At 47.1% G+C, this 21225-nt stretch overlaps 1 protein-coding gene across 1 annotated transcript in view; it reads left to right on the forward strand.

The window, feature by feature from the left end:
- The first annotated feature begins 2987 nt into the window (after positions 1-2987).
- LOC139060915 (uncharacterized) overlaps positions 2988-21225 on the forward strand; it is a 42163-nt gene continuing 23925 nt past the window's right edge. The window contains exons 1-2 of the mRNA XM_070540221.1: positions 2988-3030; positions 19882-19936. The gene's annotated coding sequence lies outside the window, so the exon portion shown is untranslated. The remainder of the gene's footprint in view (positions 3031-19881; positions 19937-21225) is intronic.

Consider the following 21225-nt stretch of genomic DNA (forward strand, 5'->3'; position numbering starts at 1 on the left):
TTGTTTATCGACAATAAAAGGCCCCATTGTGCCCTAAAGGAAAGAAACGCTCAATGTAGCACGTTTAGGGATCTTTTCCTGCACCGACAAAGGTCCCATTGATGGAGGCAGGCGTTGACGCTCGAACGATAGCCGTACAGGCTCTTCGTTATGGAGAGTGGATTGGTTGACGAACTGTCGCTGTCAGTTTCCAGAGCATGCAGAGTTTTGTTTGTTTAATTTATTATTTTCTTTTTCGTAACAAGGCGACATTTAAGTTGTTAGTTGGTACTTGAGTTGTCTTTATCGTCCGTCTTGAGTTCGTGTGTTTCTTGCACCTGCTTTAGAATTCTGTTGTTCTCGTCGTTGTCATTGCTGTTGTTGTTCTCGTCGTCATCGTCGTTGTCATTGTTGTTCTCGTCGTCGTCGTTGTCATTCTTGTTGTTCTTGTCGTCGTCATTGTTGTTGTTGTTCTCGTCGTCGTCGTCGTCGTCGTTGTTGTTGTTGTTGTTGTTGTTGTTGTTGTTGTTTTGAATTCATCAATCCTAATGCCATCATTCATCTTCCTGGCGTTCAAGAAGCAGGAACTAGGGTCTTCGTTTATCCCAGTAAATAAGATCAACCATATGACGCAAAATGAATGAAAATAGAAAAGTTTTGAAGAAGAAGAAAAGTTTCTCGTATAAATTGATTTAGCGTTGCCCTAAGGGTTCCTTCGTATCTTCTGTTTGAGCAGTCTTTGGTTTCTATACTGCCTTTCCGCTTCGAAGCCGCCCGTGCACCTATACATAAGGGGTTCCGTCGAAGGAAACATTTGAGAAGTCGAATTTATTACGGTCATTGCGCAGACACGAAAGCGCGCGCTCTCAACGTGAACAGGCGGGATCCGAGTCATCATTTCTCACCCGGCTGCTTGTTCGGCTCTCGCTACCCGTGGCGAGTCGTGAATGAGGGTCGCATAATTTTGCAGGGGGTGTGGGGAGGGAGGTGCCAGTAATGCGTACGCGTAATTCGAACTGTCGGCTCGGCTGGCTCCCGCGCATTTGCTCCGAGCGGAGCGGCTCAAAGGCGGATAAATTAGACACCGGTTCGTACGCGGTCGCTCGTGCTCTTCGACTTTGCTCCAGAGGTGTACGCCCATCGCGCCTATTGATAGCTAGAGAGTCCCTAACACGATTTTCCAAGCGTGAAAACAGCGCGCTAACCACGCTCAGCTAGTGAGCTTCTTAAACGAACACTAAGAAAGAACCAACTTATCTGCCGAAGTATTCTTTTTCTTCCTGTTCCTGTCTTGTGCCGCAACCTGGCGATTTTTTTAATGCTACCAGCATTGATAAGAACAGGCGGAAAGAAAAGCAAAAAAAATCGATCAGGTAGGTTCAGTGTCCGGTTACCATGGGCAACCAGTGCTCGGGCTTGACATGCCAACAACAGCGCCGTAACACAGCCTGGCGAGAGCAGTAAGCAATATTGAATAGTACACGCTGCCATTTCGTGTCGGCAAATTCACCGCTCATCTTCCGCTTCTCACCTCGTTGGGCACCGGCTTTGTAGAATGTGGGAGAGCATGCGCTGTTTCAAAGGCTCACGGTCATGGACCACGGTGTACTACGGAAAGATTTCCCACTAAAGTTACCACTAGGGGTAACTCTGGCGCTGTGATCGTTCGTATACACCACCGGAATGTTGTTTGGTACGTAGATTCGTCTGTTATTTGTGCTAGTAGGTTCAGACGTTCTTGTGGCTTCGTTTACTGCGATTTACGTGCCTTCATTGGCCGAAAAAGTCCGAATGAATTTTATTTTTATTTTCCCATCGAAGAAGGCAATGAGACTATGCGCACACGAATGATCATTGCGAATCGTCGCCCTCATAAACGCAATATTTAGTTGAAAAATGGTCGATTTGCTGCGAAGTCGCAAATTCGTTTTAAGTCAGGAGGACGAAGCATTAGGCAAATCCATGCCGCCGTTCTCCCGCTAGTTGAGCCGCCATGCTTGGAGCTTCCATGAGCGCTATAACGCCACATTCCTTTTGGTATTATTTTTTGCGGAATCACTACGATGGGCGGAGCTTGGCTGTACGCATTGGGCTAAATCGAACGCGGATATATATAGGCTGTGTTCCAATTCCGGCCAGCATCAGAGTCAGTCTGCGTAGAGAGCTGAGGAGACAGCTTCGAGCACCTGTAATGAAACGACTGGAAGGTGACGGAAAGCTCGAAGCAGCGCAAAGAAGACGAAGACAGCAAAGGAAAAACACACACAACAGGACGAGCGCTGTGTGTTTTCGTTTCCTGTCTTCGTCTTCTTCAAGCTGCTTCAAATTTTACTCATGATCAACCAACTCGCCGAAGTCAAGTTGTTGCTACTACTATGGAAAGGCGCCTCTGCGACGTGAAGCCACCTTTCGGCGACAAGAAAAAAACCTATGAAAAGCGCACATTATTTCTGTATTTTTAACTGTCTGCGTGTGCGAACCTACGAAAGAAACGCGTCACTTACATTTGGCGCATAGGAAAGTGCGCTAACGTTTTCTTGTGCGCAGACGGACATTTCCGTTGAGTTTACAAGCGTCCTGCTCAGCCGCCATCTTGTTTGGACGGGAATGTATACCCTGCATCGTTTCTGAGTGCGATGTTGTCTTCGCGAAGCTGTCCTGTTCGACGTCTTCGTCAGAACTGGAGCGATGCTTAAGATGTCCGCTTAGCCATCCACATTTGTCCACTCCGCCGTCTACGGCGAGTATTGAAACGCAGCCACATATGCGCGAATCTTTCATCGTTCAAAGGTGTTGTGCCATTTACGCGGCATCTCTATACGGGACGGCGTCAGCATACTTTAGGTGCACGTTCAAACATGACGTAGCGTTTCACAGCTAGCGCTGGGTTCCCCGTAGGACGCATTGAACTTATCGCCTACAGAGCTTTTTTTCGGCACTTGGCAGCCCGCACGAATGAACTTAATTTCCTGGCGGCCTCGAAGTGGGGGCATGCCTGGAATCGAAGGGTATGTTGCACCGAGGGCTCGTGTAAGTGGCTACTGGCGATACGTAAGTACGCTTCTCAATACCAGACTGCTTGGCCAGGCAGCTAGCTTTCTTTTTTTCTTTTCGGTGCTGCCTGGGCGTTCCAATAGCTTCCAATAGCTTCCTACAGCGAGAGGCTTCACGTACACTTTCGCAGCTGGCCGCTGCGGTGTCATCATCGACCGCGAAGGCGTGCGCAAAGCCGGGCGTTCCACGTGCGCTTCCGTGACCGCAAACACGAAGCAGCTGCGGCCTTTGCCATTCATCAGGGAATAACGAACGAACGAACGAACCGATACGCACGCGCGTCCGCGCCGATCGCATACGCTGTAGGCGTCGTTCGTCGACGAAGGCAGTCGTATAGTATACGCAAAAAAAAAAAAAATGGCTGTGGCTTAGCTAAGGTTAAGCCCAGGATGCGAAGCATATTAGCCTTTATTTTAACGCGATAGCGTTAAGGAGCTCGTGTCGCAGAAAAGCCGGTGTCGTCGGCGTCGGCTCAGGCGTGCGGCGCTTGCTCAGGCGCACATTTCGTTGTCGCGCCGAACGCTGCGTTGCTCGACGCTCACCGCGTCCGATGCGGGGCGCGTAGTCGCTGCGCCGTAGCAAAGCCACCGAGAAACAGTCTCTGTAGCACGCCGCAACCTTCGCTTCTCATTCCAACGAGCAGCTCTGTCTCCAGGAGGCATCTCACCTCGTGAGTGTCTAGCAGAGGCAAGCGCAGCTGCTTATATACCGCCGCGACGGCGCGAGCGACGGCGCGAATTGGAGTCCCGTTTCTCCTCTGTCGTGACGTCACGGTGTCACGTGGTATTGAAGGCGACACCGCCGCGCCTGAGGAGCTGGGTTGAGCTCCAGTAATATGCTTCGCATAAAATCGCATTCGTATACACTTCCAACGCGGTAACTTTATGATTACAAAGACGGCGCCGAATAAAACAACACACGAAGAAGGGGGACACGAGACAAGTCCCCCTTCTTCGTGTGTTGTTTTATTCGGCGCCATCTTTGTAATCATGCTTAACCAACTAGCCCACATACACATGCTCAGCGGTAACTTTCGCAAAAGTTTCGTTTCCCCTTCGGGTGCCGAATTAAGTCGGTCCACTCAAAGTTTAGTTTCGCCACGTGTCTCGCACGTTCGCAGTCATCCAAAGCGTATGCAGCTTCAGAAAGAATGAGGAATTCTCAAGTAAAACTCTTGCTTGGGCTACTTGGTTCAAGCTTGAATGTGTAAAGAGCAGGGCGCAAAGATCAGGACAGAAGAACACAAAGGACAGGACCGGCGCCGGTCCTGTCGTTTGTGTTCTTCTTCTGTCCTGATCTTTGCGCCCTGCTCTTTACACATTCAAGAGGAATTCTCAGTTGGTCAGCGAGCTTTGCCAGGTTTGCAGAATGTGGACTCCGTGCGAGAACTCCCTACAGGGACGCCGGATAATAAGAGCGTCAACTGTGTCTCGTCTAGCATACTTGAAAAGCGGCTGTTTAAGCAGTTGAGGTATGTGCCTGATGTAAAACATGGTGAAAACAATGAAAGAAGTGAACCGTCTGCATGACGGCATACTGATGCCGAGAGCAAACAACTAGCTGTCTGCCTTTTACCTCGTTTTACTGGAATAGTTTACTTGCAGCGCAGGTCTAATCACAAGTATTTCAATTAAGACATGTATTATCTATTATTTTCATCAGTGACTTTGCTTTTGATGGAGTACCTTGACGTGCGCAATTGTGCTGACAGCTGCTGAAGGAGCTATTTTCGCATTTTAAAGGTTAGCAAGGCTCTCCATACAGTTTAGATAAATGTAATTTCCACGCAAGTTTTGGTGTTGCGAGTACATCTCGCCACTTATTACCCTTATGGTGGACACAAGAGGATGAAGAGAGATACAAACTATAACGATGTGCTGTAGATGTTAGCCTGGCGTGTTACTTCAGCTGTTCGGTGCTAATTATGGTATGCGCAGAGATTACACAAACAACACATTCAGGCACAGTTACACATATACACAATAATTTTATTCTGAAATTTGCGTTAAGGTCTGTTGTCCTCAGTAACGCCTGTAGTGCTTTGATGGTGCGTGACACGCACGTGGTGCTTTTCCATGGGTCGAGATCGTGAGCCAGCCTCAAACTCGAGTCACACTGCAAGTGGCGCAGCCTTCGAAAAGAGAGAGACAGAAAAAACAAAGAGAGGAAAGACAGGGAGGTAGGGAAAGTATTGTCTCTCTCTGACAAGTAGCAGCAGCAGCAGTCACATAGTATGTGCGACTGCTGGAACGTATTGAGCAGCATAGAGTTACGAGTGTGTTTTCTGATCGGGCGACGTTCACGAAGAGCTAAATCTGAAGACTCAGAAAAGTGTTGCGCAGAAAATAAGAATGGGATCTCACGGTGGCCACATCTATGTGCCCACCTGTATGTGCCAGCCCCTAAGGCATCTTTTGTTCAAGCGAGACAAGTGTGTCTTCGTTTCCCCCACTTCAACGTCACCATTCCTGCCTTCCAGAGTGGTCAGACACAGCGTGCGTGTGCACTAGTCCGCTGTACAAGCAACCAGTGCCTGTTTTACGCTCTTCAGCCGAGTTCTGTTCAGCAGCCTCCGCACGAACGCCATCTTTTATCTTTCAGGGCTGCCCAGTATCACAAAAGTTCTAAAAAACAAAGCTTCTTGGAAAGCCTCAAACACGCATTTTTTGTAACGTTGTGAAGTTCAGATTGGGCTAATAAGTGGATTATCTGTTACTGTTAGCAGTGGGTATCGTACGTTGCGATGCCTGACATTCCGAAAAAAAAAAAGCTCGTAGCTGTCATGAATACCTCAACTTTTTTGGAACGCAAAGGGGGGGAAATAGGCCTGGGCTTCTTCTGCGTCTTTCTTTAGCGCAAGAAAAAAAATTGATCATAGTTACAATTCATTCATCTTTGCCAAAAAATTAAAGAGGCAGTGCGTGAACTTAGGTGCACAATCTTTCTATCGTATTATATTCCACCGATGCAGGGCAGTGAAATTGCGCGGAAAAAATGAAGCTGGTATGCCCCACACTCCATTGATGGGTTAGAGAAGGCTGACATAGCATTCTCGACTTGCATTTGTTTGGGTTCCCAGGAAATGAATTCGTGTTGAGATGCTGGGTTCCCAGGAAATGAATTCGTGTTGAGATGCGCGATGCATTCCCTTCGTTCTACGAGTGGCAGCTTGTTAGGCATGGGACAAAACAAAATGTTGGGCATGGGACAGGATGTTGGGCATGGGACAAAACGAAAACAGCCTTTAAGGGCGTAAAAATTATTACAGGTGTCTTATTACACCCTTAACGAAAAGGGTGTTATTCGCTGGAAGAGACAAAACAAAAACACCCTTAAGGGTGTAAAAACGTGCAGAAATCATCGACGATGATTGTAAATGTAAGTTGTAGATAGCCGAACGCTTCTAGAAAGCTATTAGAATTCTTAAAGGAACGATGCGCTTGATGGCGTGTGTTTGTTGCAGTGAGGACACCTTGCTGTCGGTACAGCCCATAACTGCTCTTCGAGGTTGGGGCTGTGTAGGACCGCATCCCAACATGAAGAAGTGTTGTTTTTATCGCTGTGTAACGCGGGACATCGCCAGAGCATGTGAGGTAAATTCGCTAAATCATTGCATAGTGCACATGCATTTGTTGTCTGAATTTCGGGGTACACCTTGTGAAGAAGTAGGGGGTTTGGGTAAGCCCCCGTCTGTAGAAGCCTTAGTGTCAAAGCTTGAGGTCTATTGAGTTTGCACTGTGGGAGGGGGTAGATCCACCGAGCCAAATAAAAGTGCTTAGTAATTTCGGTGTAGGAGGAAGGAGAGTCCCGATTGTCAGTAGCCCCAGCGTATTTCGGACGGATTTCAAGAAATCCGGTCTAGCATTAGCTAAGGAAGAAGTTCCAAGAGCGCCTCTCTGTTCAATACAGTCCAGAAATCTGTGGACGAGTGACGTAGAAACGTCTCTCACCATCAAGAATCAACTGATCATGTAGGTAACTCCAGATTTGAATTCTAATGTGCCTGAGGAAAGGATGCATTGCTTGTTGTAACTTAGCGCTGAGTACCAGAAAGGAACGGCGCCGCCATGCGAAGCAAATATTGCGGCCGAAAGTACTAAGCTCTCAAACAACCAGCGCTTCCTCTCTCTTCATCCATCTCTAAACACACTGAGAATGCTTTAGATAACTATCCAATATGCACGCGCAGCTACACATTCACGCAGAGCATGTCATTGGGTTTCTGGCAACCAACATTTGTGGCAGCGTGAGGAGGGCACCATGCCCCCCCCCCCCCCCTCATCTAGCTAATCTCTCATTAGTTCATAGCACGTGCCAGTCCCGCCTTCACTCAGAACCACGTAGGTCTTACGGTAAACGATGTCCTACTAAGTTTTTTCCATTTTTACGATTGACAATGAAGGCGTTGCACATTGCTCAGCTCGAAGAAAGGAAAATTTTTCACTGACGAGTAACCGGTACGTATTGCTGAGGTGTCTAAATATGTGAACCGCTGCGTCAAGAAACGCTCAAGAACAAACGCTACTTTGTAATGTGTGCGAACGTACGCACAGCAAGCACGCCTGCGTCGTTCAGATATGCCTCGTTGCACGTGAGGCAATTCATGGGAGAACATATATAGAACATGCTCCATTAAGCTGTCCTAAGTTTGAGCGGCAAAAGCTATGTGATTTCGGGGCAGCATTGATGACCCTTGATATTCGAGCACACGACCTGCAACGACGGCAGGCTGAACCCTCGAAGTTCGTGAGCCAAGCAGAGAACAGCTGGTCTTGAAACAAGGTCACCTTGGTACCCATGCCATAACTTTCTTTTTGTTATCTTATTTTCTAGGCATGGCAGCGATTCGCACGATATTATATTAAACTAATGGAACAAGCTTATGTTTACAACACAGCCGATTTGTGCCATCGCAGTGTTGCCCATTGCTTAGATTCACAATCTTCGCAATAGCCCTGGTTGTTCGTTGAAATTGGACTAATAAGTAATATTACCACGACAGGTACGATAATCCAAAACTCATAAGTTCTTGAGAACTACGTTCTCACCGATGGTCTTTTAATTTGAGACGCCTGATATACGCGTCCTTCGCGTCGGCACCTTTAAACCGGCGCTGAAAGTACGACCACCGAACGCGAGAACCGGCGAAGGAGCCAAAGAAAGCAACTCGTTTCAAAACACCAAAATCAACCAATAATATCGCAATCGTCAAAATAAAGTGTGCTTCTGGCACTTATTACACCATAAGGAGGAAGCAAGAATACTCGGGGCCAACTCTGACTTGCCTGTTGAGATATGAAAAACACATAAGCAAGCGCTCTTGTGATACAGCCGCTACACGAGGAATTTGTCGCATTTTAGAGAGAGCGGTAAATTCTGGTGAATAGGCGAAGTACAATGTTGACTTAGGCCTTGAATTTGTTCTTAACGAAAATTCCCGGAAACTGTCGAGTTAAAAAAAAAAAATCAGTGGCGATTTAGCGGTAAATGCGGGAGAAATGAGAGAGCATTACGTCCCGGATAGGGTACCGGATCTATTATGTAAACCACTTTCACCACATTGCAAGGCGTCGTCGTTCAGGAACTCACTCGACACAGGTTCTGCCTATATATATAGGCAGAACCAGTGTCGGCAGAACATACATACATATATATATATATATATATATATATATATATATATATATATATATATATATATATATATATATATATATATATATATATATATATATATATATTTGTGTGATTCAGTGCATGAAAAGACGTTTTCTTAACAAGTTAACTGGAACGCCAATGCATTTCTCCGCAAAGTTAGGGAATTTATGTCTCGAAACCGGTGTCATCTTGAAAATTCCTTCCAAATGGGTCCGCCTTGCGAACTCCACGGCTAGAATTTGTAAATTGCAATATGGACCATAATGTAATTAGTTAAAAGTTATTTGATGATTTTTTATTCATTACTCGATTTTGCACCTTAATTTGTTGTGCAAGTATTGTCGGCCACTTCGAGTAGACCATCTCATGAACTAGAATTCTTATATCTGCCACAGGCAACTATTAAAGGTTTTTGAAAGTTGCGCTTATATATATATATATATAATATGAACTATAATTCTGATGTCTGCCACAGGCAACTAATAATCATTTTTGAAAGTGTTCGCAGAAGTATTCACACATGGCAAGCTCTTCTAAGCTCTCCCATCCCCTAAAAAATTATATTGTGGGGTTTCACTTCAATCAGATCGCACCCACGATCTAATTATGAGGCACGCCATACTGGAGGGCTCTGGAAATTTGGACCACCTGGGGTTCCCATCTCCTCTCTACCACGTGACCGGCTTCCCACACTTCAAGCACATATTTTTTTACCACTCTGACACTCCCAACGCTAACGCTATTAAAAATTTTGAAGCGCGAAGTTTACGATCGAGAGAGTACATCGCGCGCTATAGCTTGACTTGCCGCCAGTATGCAGGCCTAGGGTGCGGGCGCATTGAGAGAGAGAGGGATGAAGAGGAAAGGCAGGGAGCGTTAATCAGATATCGGTATCCGGTTTGCTACCCTACACTGGGGATGGGAGATAGGGGGTTAGAAAGAGGAGAGAGCGCATGCAAGAAAGCGTGCTGAGTTTGCGCCTTCTCCAAACGAAAAATCTCTCGCTCGCCGCGCTTTCGCTGCGCATGCGCGCATGTGCTGCGACAAGAGCTGATCAGCGCTCTACTGCGCACCTACCACATTCAACATGCCGAAGTAACGTAAAAAACAGAATAGAGACGTAGAATCAACAGCTACTGATCGAATCATTTGAACCACGTATACGTCGACCTTGTCTTCTTTGGCGTCGACTTATGGTTGACGCTTCGCTTTTCGTGGCGCAAGCAGGCAAAATCGATTTTTCGGCAGTGCCTGATGCGGAACCTTACAGAAACAGGTATTTTTTTAAATATTTGTGAGATATGCACACCCGCGAGTAAAAGCATACGGATCAGGGATTGCGCGATAAAACAGTTTTTCTCATTTGCCTGTGAGTGTAACTTGAAATTAAAGACTGCAGTCCAAACGTGACGTTGCGGATTTTCTAGTGCACTCGTCAGTTTCCGTTTATGCCTGATAATTACGAAGAAATTATGTTTTTTCGGCGACTCTGTGGTCTGTGTACTTTTGTTTCGCGTGTGTACTATATATTACGTTTCTTACTAGTAAACTATGTAACCTGCAGCGTCGACATGTAGCACGCTTTGTAAAACTGCATGTTGCAAAGCTGTATTTGCGTCTAGCGCTTGTATAAGATATACCGACTCAAGTTAAAAGCATTTAGCGTGTAAGCGCATGTAGTAACTGAGTGTTTTCGTTGAATAAACGTCTCTTTTCCCGTGTACAAAACTACATCTTCATCAAAAGATAACGCTATTCGCATTGCCTGGATAGTAATGGTAGATGAGTTCTGTCCCCCTTTTTTTTAATTTATACCACTTACATGAAATTTCTATATTGTTTATGTGTGTTCTTCAGAAGTCCGACTCACAAATTAGGGGCATATTTAAGAGCGGCATGTAATGCATCAGTCTTGTCCACTTAGTTGGAATATTATCTGGAGTTTAGAGAAATATGAAATTTTATGCGATTTTTTATTGACTAGTAAATTTACTCTTTTTGTCAAATTTGCAATTTCAACGTTTTTTTTTTGTAAAAAGGATGCCCTAAATAAAAGAATATCCGCTTCTTATACAGTCACTAGGCAACTTTTTCTCTTCTATACAACAAATCTAATTGAATTCGGTGCATTGGTTTTCGAGAAAAAAAATATTTCTCCGTTGCCATGCATTTATGTAAATGCTCCCTAATGGTGTAAAAGAGCGATTAATATTATCTTTGCAACATTAAGGATGCGTTTAGTTTGTCCAATGACCTACACCGTTTCCCTTACGGGTGTAAAAACTTTACATGGCACTCTTGATTTTTGTTCTACACTCTTAAACAAATGCTAACACTTTGGGTAGTATCTTGCCGCTCAACGATAATCGTCAGCTGCCTTGCTTGCGTTTTCACACTTCGACTTGCTTACTTGTACATAAAGACAGTACGGCTTCAACTATAGACCTCGAACTTAATGCTGAAATAGAACATGTGTTTATTCGTATCCTCCCTAACACTCGTTCCAGTAAAGGGGCGTACGTACTTAACATATACAGCCGCCCTAAACACAAGACAGCAGTCTTTGACGAAATTTTTCGAAAAGCAATGCAGGCTGCAAAACTGCGCCTCTCATTATAGTGGGAGATTTTAACGCGCACAGCTTTCTTTGGGGTTACAACAACCAAAACGTAAAAGGCAGGAAACTGGCAGCAGCAATATCGGATATGGCTCTTACTATTCTGACGGACCCGCAGCATCCTACAAGAATAGGCAATAGCGTTTCAAGGGACACATGCCCAGATTTAACGCTAGTCAAAAATGTTAAAAATTGCGAGTGGCAAAATACGCACGAAACCTTAGGCAGAGATCATTATATACTCCGAATCTGCCTAGACCACAACAAGCATTGTAAACACAGGGGACAAGCTCGGCTTACGAATTGGTCGCTTTTTTGAGAGTCCGAGGGTCCTCAGCTCGACTCGCCTATTGAGGATTATGAGCAATGGGCTGAGTCACTTCTAGCTGCCAGAGAGAAAGTCACGGGAACGCTGTACACCTCAGAGGATGTCCCGGCAGTCGACAACCACCTTCTCCACCTCTGGGAGGCCAGGAGAGGCCTCACCAGAAGGTGGAAAAAGCAAAAACACAATCGCAAGCTTAAAATCAAGATCGCTGAAATTAAACGACAAGCGGAGGAATACGCGTGGACCTTAGCCAAAAACAACTGGCTAATCAAGTGCGACTCATTAAGAGCCGGGCTTGGCGTCAAGTCTACGTGGAGCCTACTGCGATGCCTCATCGAACCCAGCAAGACGAGCGGAGAGCAGCAGCGGAACCTCAAGAGAGCCCTCCACGGCTATGAGGGTACGGATGAGCAGCTGGTGGCTGCCCTGACAAGCAAATACCTCTGTACGACCAAAGATGACGAGCCTGTGTTGCAGTATGAAGACAAAGATAATCCAGAACTCGACAGAGACTTCGAAGTAGAAGAAATACAGGCGGCGCTACTAACCATGAGAAGAGGTACGACTCCAGGACAGGACAAAGTTACAGTCGGCTTGCTCGCCAACATGAACCAGAAGATGCTAGGCCAGCTGACGGATTATATCAATGAGTGCTGGAGAGCTGGCAAGCTGCCCCTGGCGTGGAAATCGGCAGACGTCAGCTTTATCCCTAAGCCGGGCAAAGAGGTAAATATTAACAACCTCCGTCCGATTTCGCTCACGTCATGTGCCGGCAAGCTGATGGAGAAAGCAGTGCATGCCAGACTTTCAGCGTATTTGGAGGAAAACGATTACATGCCCCACACCATGTTTGGCTTCAGGGAGCGCCTATCCACGCAAGACGTGCGACTCAAGATGGAAGTTATTGACCCACCCAACAAACGCAGTAGCAGAGCCATCTTAGCCCTAGATCTCAAGGGCGCTTTCGATAATGTGAAGCACTCAAAGATCCTGGAGAACCTGCGGAAGACACAGTGTGGAAGAATGACTTTTGAATACATCAGAGACTTCCTACTAGACAGACAGGCTCATGTAAAAATCGGAGATTTTAGGTCCCAGCCAATCCCTATGGGCACCAGGGGTACGCCACAAGGGGCCGTCCTCTCCCCTCTGCTCTTCAATATTGCTCTTATAAATTTGCCTGAGCAACTCGATCGCATAGAAGGAATTCGGCACGCCCTCTATGCAGATGACATCACGGTCTGGGTGACGAGGGGCAGTCTGGGGCAGATGGAAGAGGCGCTCCAAGAGGCTGCTTCGACAGTCCAAAAATATGCCGAGGAGTGCGGACTGCGCTGCTCTCCGGAAAAATCGGCACTTCTAATCATGCGCAGACGAGAAGATGAAGCCCCGGTCAAAATTAGGGTGCACGACGCTGCGATCCCTGAAGTGGAGACAGTGCGTATCCTGGGATTACTGGTTAACAACAAGGGTGTCAACGCAGCAATGATTACTCAACTCCGTACATCATGCGAACAAGTAATGCGAATGATCACACGTATCACCAATAAAACGAGAGAGATGATGGAGAACGACACTCTTCGTTTGGTCAAAGCCTTTACACTCAGCAGAATTGTGTACGTAGCTCCGTACCTTCGGATGAGGAGGTGCGATTTAAAACATTTCGATGTCATGATCAGAACAGCATATAAGAAGGCACTACGACTGTCGGTCAAAACATCCACAGAGCGCTTATTGCAGTTGGGGGTGCACAATACAACAGATGAGATAATTGAGGCCCATTTATTAAGTCAATATGCCAGATTGGCAGGAACGAAAACAGGACGCAAGGTACTAGAGGACCTAAATATCGGCTGTCCTTACTATACGGCAACAAGACAAGACATTCCGAAAGAGTGGAGGGGCAAATTCGCGACACTGCCCCCTCCTAAAAACATGCACCCAGAATATCATCAAGCAAAGAGCAGGGCAAGAGCCAAGAAGATGGACCAGATCTATTCTAAATTAGAGGGAGCCTTCTTCGTGGATGCTGCCGGTCCGGTGGGAAGAGTCTCCACAATATTGGTGGTGCATCAAGGGCAGACGGTCAATGGACTTTCTGTTCGGCACGGGGAAATTGCAGAATTGGAAGAGGCGGCGATCGCCATGGCGGCTTCGCATCCAAGTTCAGCATACATCATTACAGACTCGCAAACTGCATATAGAAATTACACGCGGGGCCGAATTGCACCGCTAGCTTGCAGGATCCTGAAACAATCTGGGGTCTTCGCTTCGCGCAAAGAGCTGATTTGGGTGCCAGGTCACGACGGTGTAGAGGGAAACGAGCGTGCACACGCTGCCGCCCGAGCTTTTCTCCCCCAGGGTCCCTCCTCCTCCCTCCCCGAAGACTCGGACTTCCCAGTGCCATTAATAACTTATGCAGACGTATTACAACACTTGCGCTTATCGCGACGAAAATACCCGGGCCCAGCTAAGGGATTAGACAAATCAGAAGAATGCCATTTACGAAGGTTACAAACCCTGTCATTTAATAACCCAGTGAAGCTACATGCTATTGAGCCACAATCTTTTTCGGCCGAGTGTAAATTCTGCAGGCAGAAAGCAGATTTGTACCATATGGTATGGGCCTGCCAGGCTAATAGTCTCTTAGAAACTATAAAACAGCCAACGTGGGAAGGATGGGAGGCAGCCCTGTCCAGCTCAACCCTCAAGGACCAGCGAGCCCTCGTGGAAAGAGCTAGGGCGGCGGCCTTAGCCAACGGAATTCCGGAATAAGAATCCGACCACCCTTCTCCTAACTCCCCTCTCCCTTTTTTTTCTTTAAATAAAACGTTTTCATCATCATCTTTCTTGAAAACGCTGCGCTCGCTACTTTCCTTCCGAGTATACTCTGTCGTGCTGATAACGCGCATGGCGTTCGTGACGTGGAAGTGCCGGGCTCGCAGCGTTAAAGAAAGGAAATGGGGGCAAGACAGATGACGATTATCGTTGTGGGGCAAGGTACGACCCAAAGGGTGTAATTTTGCTTAGGAGTGTACGTTTCCTCGGAGCTTATTCCACGTCTATCTTGGAGGGAGAAGATTGTTATCTACTACAGGAAAGACCCCCGTCTTTTGTTTCAACGTCTCACTGCCACTAACCGACAAATCTGTCAAGTAACACTAATAATCCATGCCACCATGTGATCTCTACCTACGTTCTACGTTCTCTACATACTTCGCGCATTAAACACCAGGTGAGAGAGCGCCTATAGTTTCATTGAGGCGTTCGTATATACGCTATTCTATCGTTTCTGACAACTCACAGTCGCTCAAGCGCCGGCTCTTGTAAGTTTTTGCTTTTTTTTCGATCAGAGCAAATGCCATCCGCCTCTCTCGCTCTCGCACTTTCTCGCTCGCGCCCGAACCACGGCGAGAGTACACCGCGCCGCGGTCATCTCCCAATTCCTTTACTTTTCTCGGCGTTACGGGAGCATCGATTGTTTTGTCTTAATTTTTTTTTCGTTTCGCTGGCTAATTACGAGACGGCACTTGGCGAGACATATGCACGTCGTGTGCTGTTTCGCGAGCGCGCCTCTGAGAACACTTCAATAAAACTTGCTCATCGCGGCGCAAAACGTAGCCTTGCGTAGAGCCCGACAGCTGCGAGCTCACAACCCCCCTCTTCCACTCGTTTTGCTCGTCCACGCACACAAGCGTTACCCTCTCTCTCTCTCTCTCTGTATCCTGGCGTGTTCAACGAGACCTCGCGGTGTCTGCGAAAGACAGCGAGAAATCTTCGTTGTTCAGATTTCCAGGTGTTGGCCCAGTCAAAAAGATGAGCGAAGAAAAAAAAGAAGGAAAAAGATGTGTGGTTCGCCGACTCCAGGTGGGAAAGCTGACACGTAAAATGATTAAAGGAAAAGAAAGAGAGATAGCTAGAATAACAAATGATGGCTCGAGACCTACTGGAGGAAGTGGGCAATGGGGAAGAGGGATCGCGCCAAGTTGACGGCTCACAATGGAATATTCGCTCGCGGGGTTCTACAGCGAGTTGCAGTCAAACCTCGTTATAACGAAACGAGATATAACGAAGGAAGTCCTCTTGAAATTCTCACTGAAATTCTGCAATAATACATATATATACATAAGACCTGCAATAATATATAGAGAGAATCAATGGATATTGCGAAGTAATGCTGGCCCGCACTTCAGCTTCGTTATAACGAGGTTTTGCTGTAATTGTCCTAGACGTCAGCCCATGCCAGACCCGACCCATTCATCAAACGACGACACCGCCTTAGGCAAGTTACACTTGTCCGACACTTTATTCAGTCCTTCGCTGTATGACTCGAGGTTGTGATTACTCCGACTCCCTTAATAACCGTGAATTTAACTTTCTTGCAATGCGATTTGCCCAACCAATGGTAGCGTAGTCATTCTGACAAACTTCGTCAACAAGCACTGTTTGCTCGTACATTACGACACGGAAAAATGTTAACGAGGCGTCATGAGAGCGTGCGCAAGTGACAAGACCCAGCATGCACAGCTGGAACTTTGTCGTCGCTTCAGTTCGAGCGCTTTTTCACTACCTGAGGGCAACAGACTTGAGTGCCCGACTATAGACATCCTACACCTAAGTTCTCTCTCTTCCTCTTTCACTACCCATTCCCCTACCCATTTGTAGGATAGCAAACTGGACTTAGTCTGGTTAACCTCCCTGCCTATCCTTTTTCCCTCTCTCGCTCTCTTGTCGTCGCTTGAACTGCGAACTGTGCCTTCATTAGTTGGGCAAATGTGCAACGCCGAGACGCCCACTCGCGGATTATGAAAGGGTGCCTATTCTTACCTCACGCATACATATCATTTCACTTGCGGGCGTGACCGTGGGTCGCCGCGATCTTAAAAGGCTAGCAGATGGGGCTAGTTTGTTTTCCATTATCTTGCAAATGGGTGTAGGGCAGAGTAACGTAACAACCGGAAGCGCACGTCTTCGCTCAAGTGTATTTGCTTACACTGACGACAATGCTCAGCTGATAGGTCTGTTTACACTTGTTTCTTTTTTTTTGGGGGGGGGGGGGGGGGGGCGAGGGTGGAAAGGCTGACCTAGAGAAGGCAGCGAGCCACGACGAATCAAACAGAAGAGCTAGCAAGCATTCAAGAAAAGTATAATCAGAGAGTAAGGAAGGGGGGAAAGGGTTGAGGAAGGTTACAAAATGGAGAAGCGCATTTGGAGGCGTGATGACTCGCAAACGAGGAGCTGAAAGGGGAGCGGGATTCAAGGCGCGGGCTGGCGGTGTTGACACAGAGCCAGCGCGCTGAAATGCGCGCGTCAACTGCGCGGAGAGGCTTGCGACTGTGTCGAAAAGCGCGCTAAACACGAGACCACCGCGAGCTTGTTTTTTTTTTTTTGTCTGTGTGTGTGCGTGTGAAGCAGGCCCGACGGGCGCTTCGCCCTAACACGCTTGTTACGCAAAGCGTGCGCGTGGAACCACCCCGAAGTTCTCCCGAGGAAAAAAAAAAAGAAAACAGAGAGTGAGAGAGAGGGAGAGAGAGGCATTTCAGAGCAACTAGCTCGGCGGAGCGCAGCTGAGAAACCTCGGCGGCATGCCCGACATCTGGAGCTTATCACGCAGCTTAGTAAGAGAGCTTAGCCCGTGGCTCCAAGTGGCGAGGCAGGCATTCACGACTGTCCCGGCCGCATTCAAGATGAAGCGAGCGAGCTTTCGCCAAACCGTACACGCGCGCGCGACCTCGTAGCTCAACTTCTCACAACGGCGTCAGGCGAAAGCGACCCCACCGCTTTAATCTTCGCGAAGCAGGAGTTCTTTCAGGGTTAAAAAAAAAAAAAACTATTACCGCCTCCATGAGACGCCGCGCCGCGCTTGAGGTGGAGACCGCTCCGAGACGCGTTTCCCAACGGACTCCGAGAGAGAGAGAGAAAACTTTTATTTTTGCGCCAGCGTCCGGCGCTCAACGGACTCCGAGCGGCCATTGAATGCAGCGTAAATCGACAGAAACCACCCTAACTAGCGCAATTAGAAGCCGAAAGCAGGGTGTATACGGACCGTTCAGGGGTCTCCTCGACGGAAGCTGAGCGGACACTGAAGATGGAGCAAGCTAACGGCAGCTGCTGCAGTAATTGGGCTTAACTACGCAGAAACGAGGCAAACTGTGTGTATACCGACGTCGGGCGTTTAGGACGGGCCACTCTACTTTCTTGCTTCGCCATGTGCACGGTATAGGACAGGATGGACGGCGAGTGTAGCACGTTCGAAGTGATTGTGGTTTTGCTGGCCCACGGAAAGTGTGACTGTGTTTGTTGACCCGAGGAAGACGGCTCCTTGGCAACGCAGTGGGAAGCGGCCTTTTTTCCCGGAGGAGCGTGCGATTTTGAGAAGGTGGGTTTCACGCCTTTGTCCACTTCGTGTCGTAGGCTTTCTGCGAATTGTCTTCTTGCTCGGCGTAGCTCTGAACCCAGAATCGTGAACCAGTTGACGCACGGTTAGGCGGGCGGATGAGATTAAGAAGTTTGCAGGGACAGCATGGCCACAATTAGTACATGACCGGGGTTGTTGGAGAAGTATGGGAGAGGCCTTTGCCCTGCAGTGGGCGTAACCAGGCTGATGATGATGATGACGCACGGTGTACACTCGTATCTTTGTCCCACTTAGGTTCTAGCTAGTAGGCGGAACACTTCTTTTTTATAATATTTTCCACTGAACCAATGTAACTGGCGTTCCACGTATGAAATACACGTAAATGTGTGTTCCGTATATCTCAGAGCCATGCTTCTTTCTGAATAAATGTGAAACACGTACATTTCCGCGGAACATAGTATGTGGACGCGTGTTCCAGTTAAACGAGCCAGGTTATCTGGAACTTTGTTCTTCACATATCTGTGGCTACCCGCCGAGGTGTTCCAGCGGCTATGGCGCTGCGCTGCTTAGCTCGAACTCGCGGGTTCAATTCCGACCGCGGCGGCTGCATTTCTCGGGGTTCCAAATACAAAAACGCTCGTGCGCTTCGATTTGGGTGCGCAATCCCAGGCGGTCAAAATTAATCCTGACTATATGAAGTGAACAGGGAATGAAGCCAAAGGAAGCGTAGGTGCATTGTTGAATCCGTAATATTTAATTTAACCGTATAAATAACAAGGAGAAGAGAGAGAGAGCAAATGATAAAGGAAAGGTAGGGAGGTTAACCAAGACTGAGCCCGGTTGGCTACCCTACACTGGGGAAAGGGAAAAGGGGACGGAAATATTAAAAGAAGAAGAGAAAGTCCACTGGGGATATCGTTCGGTCACTCAGTCCGCCTCACAGACGCTGACTCAGGAGAAAAAAGTGGGAATGATTATGCACAAGAAATGAAGTTTAGTTATTCGTGCTCGTAATCAGTTATTCGTAACCATGGTACACGAGGAACTATAAGGGATCACTTATAGAGGCACGGAATTTTTTGCTTGCTAAATACTGCACTTAACTCTCGTGAAGAGCCCAGCACGTGTGTAGACACAACGCGTGGTCTACACCGGTTTGAGTCGTTCAGTCCGAGAGCGTTTTTGTATATGTTTTATGTGCATTTTCTGCGTACTTAGCTGCATATTGTTTCACACAACCTCATTTATACGCGATTGTTTACGCTAAGGCCAGAAACATTTGTGTCGTTTTCACGCGCGTGATGTATAGATCTCGTTTCGCATTCAACGGTTCCGTCGTTCGGTTCGATTCCTTAAGAAAAAGGAGGAAAAAAAGTTTTGTTTCCCCCCCTTTTTTTCCTCAGTGCGCGCGATCTTTTGTTCAAAATCGCGAATATGGACCCGTTTTCTAGGGAATTCGTCCCCTTATTTTAAGTTCTAGCGTGCCTGCCAGAGCACGTCCTGCCTCAAAAAACTTGTCTTCTCAACCACCTTCAGCTACTGTGCTGCTCTAGCTTCGCTCTCGCGAAACTGTCATGAGGATGCATTTACGCTATAGACGAGTATTTCTAGGATTTCCACTCCTTTGTCATGTGTTCGTTTTCTTTTTTTTTTCTTTGTCACTCGTCTGTTTTGGCTATTGTATGCCGTCGCCATAACGTCTGGTCCCTTATGGTGAACAAACAGAATAGAGAAAATGATCTGACAATGTTATTATTTTTACTTTTCTTTTTCAACGCCCCACACGATGTTCTTGGAAACGATAGCAATTAGTCTTTCTACTCCTTTATCTTCGTTTTTTTTATTTTCTTTCATTTATGATGGATTCTGTGTTGATTGCAACTATAGAGAAATTTGCGGCGAACAACCGACCGAAACCGACTCACAGAGCTACGCAACCACTGTAAGTACAGCTGCCTGCGTTTATCTTCGCTCGCGTACCTAATGTGAAATATTCAAGAACACACGCACTGATGTGCAGTTTATTCGTTTTTTTGTTGTTGTTATTATTGTTCTTCTCTCGTTTATCGCACTCTCAGACAATCTCGCTGACTAGATGTCAGTTATCGCGTGTGGTGCGCAAAATTGTGACGTTGACTGCGCGCGCAGTGAAGTTGTCCGTGTAGCGACGTCGGTAATGTCTAGATCCGTTATCGGATGGCGTTATCGGAAATTAGCGATTTCTTTCGCTTGATTTTATTGCTTTCGTGTTATCCACCTGTCTTGAGCAGTCGATCCTAGTGATGTCGTCGGCGAAGCGCAGTTCGGGCCACTGACGACGCGCGAATGTTAGAGTTGGAGCAGAATCGTTCCATCTCGTTAGGCCACCAGGTTGTTGGCAGCCACCGAATATCAGAAATCAATTTATGTTATCTCGATCGACGGAGGCGAAATGGAAACACGCTCGTGTACTGTGCAAACGCTTTAAAGAACCGTAGGTGATCAAAATTATTCCGGACTCCCTGAACGAAAAAACCAGCCAAAACACAGAGGACCAGAGGAGAGGTTCACACCACAACGACTGGACTATCAACTCGAACCTCGTTCAGTGTTCAACCCTTGTTGTGATCAACCCTCGTTGCGGTGTTCCTCCTTATCGAATCGTGTACTTGGAACGTAAAATTCGAAACAAGAAATTTTAAGCACTACAGGAAATTGCGAGAGTTCGGGAAAGTCTGAAACAAGATTCGCATGATAGTGGTGCGGGGACGGCGGAGAAAACAGTAGCAAAAAACTGTCAGTCACGAAATCAACTTCTTTTTTTATTGGTCGAACCTGTGCCCACAAAAGCAAGTGATGCTCAAAGCACAGCGGCGAATCGGCGATCGTCGAAATCTGATCTGCGGATCAGACGCGTCGGCTATTACACATGGACAAACGAACCTTCTACGCAAACACTGTTGCTCGAGTAAGTTCTCGAAGGCACACTACATTCCCATCGCGCACAGAATTTGATTACACAAGCGTGGGCGAAAACATAGAAGATAGCTGAAACCATCGATAACATTCGAGAGACTTCCTATGCACAAAGGCGCGCTTTGGGTTGTGCGATAACCTTTACTATTTGTTTGCTGGTCGAAAGCAGTCACCGGATAAACAACTACGCATGTCGGTGGCGACAACTGCAAGTGTTTGCGAACATTGAACGATTTTTTTCTTTCTTTTTTGATGTTCAAGCGCAGCCCACTTCAT

The sequence above is a fragment of the Dermacentor albipictus genome, chromosome 6 (genome assembly GCF_038994185.2).
Source record: "Dermacentor albipictus isolate Rhodes 1998 colony chromosome 6, USDA_Dalb.pri_finalv2, whole genome shotgun sequence".
NCBI classification, from domain to species: Eukaryota; Metazoa; Arthropoda; class Arachnida; order Ixodida; family Ixodidae; genus Dermacentor; species Dermacentor albipictus.